The following is an 8,232-nucleotide window of genomic DNA, read 5'->3' on the forward strand; positions in this document are numbered from 1 at the left end:
ACGCTGTCACAGAGGTGGTAACACTTAAGACCGACTGGGCAAAAATACAGATGTGCAGGCAACGCGCTGGCGAGGACCCATTGGAGTTCTTAGAGCGTTTTCGGGGTGTATACCAATGTCACTCTGGACTGAAAGAAGAGGGAGTACCATTTGCTCATGTATACCTTAATGGTTTGACGGCCAAATTACAAAATGAAATAAAGCGAGTATGTATTGGTTGGGAATTAAAGGAAGTGAAAGACTTGATGGAATATGTAACGCATTGTAATTCATTGTTGAAACATCGTTCTGACGAGGAAAACGAATCAACATTAATGCTATCCCAGGTTCAAGGTCAAGGTGAATGCCCCGGGGAAAGGAATGTGAGATATAATGCACAAAACCTAGGGCAAACCAATTACCGTCAGAGACCAAAATACAGAGACCAGCGCAGAGATTTCTGTTATACATGCGGAAAACAAGGACACTGGGCTAACGAATGCCGAAATCGTAGAAACAGTCGAACTTATAGTTCGTATGAACCGGTAGAACAGAGACCAGCGGCAAAATACAGAGATGAAACTCGCAGACACTCCACGCCTCCAGTGAATGAAAATCCATATTATAGACAGCAGGAAAGATGGGGAACACAGTTTGAGCAAGCTGGTTCATTTCAACCCACTGCACCTCAAACCGAATTCCCTCCTCCTCCTCCTCCAGCCTCGTTCCCTCCTCCTCCACCCTCATTTCTTCCTCCTCCATCTCAAGGTTCATTTCAAACCCAAAACCCATTCGTTTTATGACAAAGAAAAGAAGCGACTTTGTCTGAGTTACCCTTCCTGACTTTGAAACCATGTGACGAACCGAAATTGACTTTGAAAATTGAAGGCCAAGAGATTCCTTTCTTAGTCGACACAGGAGCGACCAAATCTGCGCTCAGAAGGAGTGATTTCCCAGACGCCCCGTTATCGTGAGAACGAGTAAAAGTAGTGGGAATGTCGGGAGTTGCTAGTACGATTCCACTGACAGAGCAGCTCCGGGTGGAAATTGGACCATTGTCTGCAAACCATGCATTTTTGATGGCAACTGATACACCAATTAATCTGTTGGGGAGAGATCTGTTATGCAAGCTGAATTGTTCAATTAAGTGTACCCCTGATGGTGTATATTTAGAAATACCTCACGAATCACACATAACTATGATGAATTTATTACAGGAAAATACAGAAAATCTTGTATATCAATGGACTGTGATTAATTGTGAAGCATTTAACCATTTGCAGGAATATTTATCACATTTGGAGAGAAACGTACCCGAGGTGCTCGATTGGGTGAGTAAACACGGCATGGACAGACGGTACTTACAGACTCGACTACATTGCATTGCAGATTGCAACATCAAGGGAAAAGATAACGTCTATGCGAGTGAAACACTCTCGAAATTACACCAGACCTTTGACTTAGTGTTGGGAACAATTTGGATTGGGAAGCAAGGAATTGGCCTGGAGGTGCATCTCACGCAGGAACAATTAAAATTGTGGAACCAACCGTCCAGTGTTACACCACATGTTACTTTAGCGATTGCAGAAGGTTACCAAGAAACGGACATTGGTCACATGGTAACCTCTTTGAAAAAAGCATCACAAGCGACTTTGATGGAATCGAGCCAAGTAAACGGACTTTGGAAGATCGGGGAACAGGGATTCTGTTGGACAGAATGTCAAGGATCAGCAAAAGCTGTGTTTGAGGTGGTCGATCTCTCAGAATTAAATGGGTCAGGAAAATTACCTGAAATACTCGAACAAGTCCCGACTTGTCTGTGGGCAACACATGCCAACGATGTCGGCCAAATTAAAAGTATGAATCCAATCAAGATCACTATAGATCCAAAAAAGAAACTGCCTCGAAAACCGCAATACCCTTTGTCTCCAGAAGCAGAGGTAGGAATTGCTCCTGTCGTGGAAGCGCTATTGAAACAAGGGATAATTATTCCCACTGTTAGTCAATGTAATACACCGATCCTACCTGTGAGAAAACCTGGGAAGCCAACGTGGAGATTCGTACAGGATTTGAGGGCAGTGAATGATGCAGTAATTCCAGCTTTTCCTGTAATTGCAAATCCAACTACCATTCTATCAAGCATCCCAAGTAACACTACCTATTTTAGTGTTGTGGATCTTTGTTCAGCTTTTTTTAGTATACCAATAGCCCAAGAAGTACAGTTTCTGTTTGCATTCACCTACCAGGGAAAGCAATACACTTGGACTGTATTGCCCCAGGGTTATTGTGAAAGTCCAACATTATTCTCGAGGGCCCTCAAAGACGACTTGGATGATGTAGTTTTCCCTTGTGGATCCACACTGATTCAATATGTTGACGACCTGCTGATCTGTTCAGCGTCAAAAGACGCATGCGAACGAGATACATTGACATTGTTGAGGGCCTTAGCCAGGAAAGGACACAAAGCATCGAGAGCTAAATTGCAATTTTGCCAAGAAGAAGTGAAATATTTGGGGCATATTCTGAAGGGAGATACAAGACGCATCTCCCCTGAACGTATAGCGGCAATATTAAACCTGCCCAAGCCAACTACTGCTAAACAGATGAGGTCTTTCCTCGGAATGACCGGCTATTGCAGACAGTGGATACCAGATTACACTGAACAACAAAATTTTTTTACTGGAGATGTGTAAAGTGATTTAGACTAATTTGGGTACGCTGATTTCAAAAATCATAACCGTTTTGCTGTATCACGTCAGGATTTTCAGTAACAGAAAAATTCCCATTGCCTAGAAGTCAGGATTTCAATGAAATTTACAAAAATTCATTTATTCATTTATTTCATCATGAATGCTTCAAAATTATAGAAATTACAGAAAACTCCACTAGAATGTAATTAAAAATGCTTTAGGCATTTGGCTTTGCGTTTGTGCTGCTCTGTGTCAGTTTCACGATGCAGGAACCAGCAGAAATCGCCCATCATGTTCGGGTTGTGCCGCCTTGGTAACGCGTCTCCATGAGTGAAATCTCTTGGTGGAATCGCTCGCCGTGCTCGTCCGAGACTGCTCCCAAGTTGTCAGGGAAGAAGTTCAGGTGCTGGTGTAGGAAATGGATTTTCAGGGACATCCTGGAGCCAAGTTTCCTGAAGGACTCCAGCAGCTGCTGCACTATTTCTTCATAGTTGTCCGCGCGCTCGTTCCCCAAGAAGTTGTCCGTCACAGCTTTGAAGCTCCTCCACGCTGCCAGCTCTTTGGGGTTTAGAGTTGTCGGAAAAGTTTCGTCCTTCATAATCTGTCGGATTTGCGGTCCAACAAAGACACCAGCCTTGATCTTGGCCTCCGACAAGGTGTTGCCAAACTTTTCCTTGAGGTATAAAAACCCACGCCCATTCAGATCCATTGCCCGTACAAAACTTTTCATCAAGCCGAGCTTTATGTGGAGTGGTGGAAGGAAAACCTTGGCTGGGTCGACAAGGGCGACATGCTTCACGTTGTGTCGACCAGGTACATGCTCTTTTCGCTCTTCCCAATCTTTCTTCGTCCAGTGATTCTTGTCGTCTCTGCTATCCCAGAGACAAAGGAAGCACATGTATTTCGTGTAGCCTGACTGCAGCCCTAACAACAGCGCCACCACTTTCAAGTCTCCGCAGATGTGCCAGTTGAAGTCATTGTACTTGATGGAATCAAGCAGCTGCCGCATAGTCTCATAGGTCTCTGTCATGCCGAACGCGTGAGCCAGTGGGACTGATGGTTTCTCGTTGCCATTGTGGAGCAAAACAGCCTTCAAGCTGTTCTTCCCCGAGTCGATGAAGAGGCGCCAGTCTGCAGGATCGTGATCACACCCAAGTTCTTTCAACAGACCGTTGATGTCACTGCAGAATGTCATCGTGTCTTCCATCTCAAAGAACTCAGCCATGTCTCTGTGACGTGCTCTGAACAAGGATATCTTGGTGTTAGGTTCAAGTAGATTCCACTGCTGCAGCCTTGATCCAAGCAGCTCTGCCTTCGCCTTTGACAGCGAGAGATCTCTTACAAGATCATTTAAGTCTCCCTGGTTCAGAAGGTGTGATTCTTGAGTGTCGGGTTCAAAAGGTTCATCATCACCATCCTCTTCACCACTGCTTACAGCTATGTTCTGATCAGCTGGAGGTGTTGGAACGGGGTTCTCGTCATCATGAGGCACAGGTTTACGAGCAGAGACGCAGTCAGCGTACTTGATGTGACCTTTATTCTTCTTGTTGAAGCCGGCGATGCTTGTGCAGCAGAAATAACAATCATCATGATGATTCTGCGGCTCACGCCATATCATGGGCACCGCAAATGGCATGCTCGCGCGCTTGCCCACCAACCACTGAGTCAAGGTTGTGTGACAGCTTGTGCAGCAGATGTGTGGTGCCCAGCTCTGTTCTTGGTCCCCCACCTTACACCCGAAGTAGTGAAAGTAGGCGGCCTTCATTTTCACTGCTGTAGATATACTTCGCTGTTGATCTTTTTTGGTATACCGACCACAGACATAACAGAAGTTGTCAGGATGATTGGTACAGGAACACCTACTCATCTTTATCTGAAAGAAAGAAATATAACACAAGTTAACAACAATTGTACGAAATAGACATGTTAAAGACATATGTAAATTTCATTGAAATCCTGACTTCTAGGCAATGGGAATATTTCTGTTCCTGAAAATCCTGACGTGATACAGCAAAACGGTTATGATTTTTGAAATCAGCGTACCCAAATTAGTCTTAATCACTTTACACATCTCCAGTAAAAAAAAATTTTTGAAATTTGTTGTTCAGTGTTATGCGGCCTTAGTGCGCCCCCTGGTGGACATTGGTTCGGCAAACGCACCCAGCCCACTTGCATGGACACAAAATGCAGACAAGGCTTTTGTAACGTTAAAGCAAGCTCTTTCTTCGGCTCCCGCTCTGGGTTTACCAAACTATGAAAAACCTTTCCATTTGTACGCATGTGAGAGACAGGGATTCGCACAATCTGTGCTGACACAGAAGCACGGAAATAAATTACGGCCTGTTGCATATTATAGTACTAAATTGGATCCGATAACGCAAGGATTCCCCCCTTGTCTCAAGGCAGTAGCAGCCGCTTCGCTCGCGGTGCAGGCGACAGAAGCGCTCGTCGCGGGAAACACTTTGGTTCTCCTGGTACCGCATGCAGTGACAGCTGTATTGTTAAAAACGAAAACACAACATTTGTCGGCTTCAAGAGCAACAACATACGAACTCTCACTCACAGCACCCACGAACATTACGATTAGGAGATGCGCACCGTTGAATCCTGCTAGTTTGTTGCCAGGAGTGCAAGATGGTGATCCTCACAATTGTGAAAAGATAATCGCCCACACGTGTCAACCCCGTCCTGACTTGAGAGACACACCAATCCAAAATTCTGAATTGGTTCTATATGTCGACGACTCATCATCGCGTGCACCTGATGGATGTTTATTAACAGGCTACGCCGTTTGCTCTGATCACGAAGTAATTGAAAGCGGGAGATTGGCTGAGAGCTGCTCCGCGCAGCAGGCAGAACTGTTCGCCCTCACTCGTGCATGCCATTTAGCCAAAGGCCAAATAGTGACAATCTACACTGACTCCGGCTATGCCTTTGGTGCTGTACACGAATTCGGAGCACTCTGGCGCGAAAGGGGTTTTATAACATCATCAGGTACGCAGGTGAGGAATGGAACATGGATTGCGAATCTGCTGGAAGCAATACTTCTGCCTCACCAAATTGCAGTGGTAAAATGTGACGCCCACACTGGGAGATCTGATGACGTCTCACGGAGAAATGCCAGGGCAGATGCAGCTGCAAAATCTGCTGCCCACACCAGAGCTCTTTTAATATCACAATGTGTATTGAGACAAGAGGAAACGCCGACCATTGACGATATAAACACTTTGCAGACAGCTGTCAGTGCTAAAGAACGAGATTTGTGGATACTGGCTGGATGTGAATTCGAAAATGAATCCAAATTATGGAGATCCTCTGATGGTCGTGTGGTGGCACCAAGAGCTCTATTACCTTGGCTCGCCCGATTGGCACATGGGGCCGGGCATACTAGCAAAGGCGGCATGAGTGCTTCAATTGGGAGACAGTGGTTTGCCCCGGGGTTTAGTCCAATTGCAGAACAGTATTGTAAGACATGTCATATTTGCCAAAAACATAACCCAGCAAGGGGGGTGGAGATGGCCCCAGGGGGTCATCCAATTCCATTCGGACCTTTTGTTCATATCCAGATGGATTTTGTCCAGTTACCAAAATGCTGCGGTTTTGAATTTGCGTTAGTCATCGTCGATTTGTTCACCAAATGGGTTGAGGCTTACCCTTGTCGGAAAGCAGATGCCATTACTGTGGTTAAACTGTTGATGAAGGATTTCATCTGTAGGTTTGGAATACCTTGTAGGATCTCCAGTGACCAAGGTACTCATTTCACAGCCGAAGTGGTGAAAGAATTGTGTCGCGTATTGCAAATCAAGCAACATTTCGACTGCCCGCATCGTCCGCAATCTGCGGGGGCAGTAGAGAGGCAAAATGGATTCCTGAAGAATAAACTGGCCAAGATTTGTGAACAAACTGGATTAAAATGGCCAGATGCTCTGCCAATTGCTCTCATGACTATGAGATCTACCGCAAATCGAAACACTGGCTTATCTCCGCATGCGATTCTGATGGGAAGACCAATGAGATTACCGAACTCACCTCCTTTGACTATAAAAGACATGAACGTGCAGCAAATGGACGACACGTTGCTTACGTTCTGTGTCTCTCTGAATCATGCTGTAAGAACTTTTTATGCACAGGTGAAACAAGCTCTGCCAGAACCAGCCACATCTGACCATCACAACTTCAAACCCGGAGACTTTGTTTATGTGAAAATTTACAAACGGAAGAACTCTCTTCAGGCACGTTGGTGTGGGCCATTTCAAATACTGCTAACTACCCATACAGCTGTGAAGTGTAAAGGAAGAGCAACATGGATCCATGCCACACACTGCAAACTGGCACACGGCAGAAAAGAACCCGAGGAGAACATTGCTTCCTGATAACTTTAATGATTCTCTCCATTGCAGGATTATTTGTACTACTAAATGCAGGTGGTGCAATGTGTACTTGGTCTGTTAAACCGATAAGTACTGTCTGTGATCAACGTTATTTGCATGTTCTTTGGAGATGGGCCTGTCAGACTACCCACCAAACTAAGCCTAGGGCATTCAGAGACCGAAGAAGCTTAACGAGCAAAGTGGGTTCACCACATGGAATAAACACTTATCTGGCTCTTTCTCGTAAACACGCGAAAGCTTTTAATAAAACCAATTGCTGGGTTTGTACTAAGATACCTCATTCAGCAGTTACTGGGATACCGCTTCTGGCTATACCATTTAATCTGAGTGAATGGTGTGGGTACTGGGCAAAGGAAAGAAACTGGGATAAACAAGATAATAACCTTAACGACCACATCGTTACCAATGGAAATGGAAATTGCCTCCGACAACGAAATTTCAGTAACTGGTTTTGGCCAAATTTTAATTTAAGTAAGATGCCTCCACATTTTGTGGTTGAACGGGCGACAGAAAAACCCGAACTATGCTTGGTACAAGAGGCATGGGGAGAAAAAAGATTAGGGAATTCTGAATGCAGTAATTATGTTTATGAAAATCACACGATGGGACCACAAGTCGCTTTAAATAATACCTATTTCGTGTGTGGAAATCGAGCATACCCATGGCTTCCAGTTAATTGGAATGGATCTTGTTTCTTGTCATATATTTTGCCACATATGCGCCTGTTATCTAAGTCACCTTTTGAGCATTTGAAACGGGATAAACGGGGTTTCACGTCAACTGAACTGTTCTTCATGATTTTAATCCCTCACTACGGTGTTGGACAAACGTCTGTGGGATTGGCAGAGTAAGCTGCTTCGCTTGAATTATTGGCAAATAAAACTGCTCTAGGCATGATTGATATCAACTCGGAGGTCGTCGCCCTACGTGCAGTTTCAATGCAAAACCGAGTTGCGCTCGACCTCATTCTCGTGGCTCAAGGAGGAACGTGTGCTGTAATTAATTCTGAGTGTTGTACTTGTATCCCTGATAACTCGGAGAAAATCACAAACATAGCTGACAAGATTAAACAAGAAGGAGCCAAGTATCACAATTATTTCACGAAAGATGGGCTTTATTCCTGGTTTGAAGGGATTTTTGGAGGCTGGGGAACTACCCTATTGCATTGGATT

The sequence above is a fragment of the Eptatretus burgeri genome, chromosome 6, assembly GCF_056783735.1.
Source record: "Eptatretus burgeri isolate ZD-2024b chromosome 6, Ebu_testis_v1, whole genome shotgun sequence".
Lineage (NCBI taxonomy): Eukaryota > Metazoa > Chordata > Myxini > Myxiniformes > Myxinidae > Eptatretus > Eptatretus burgeri.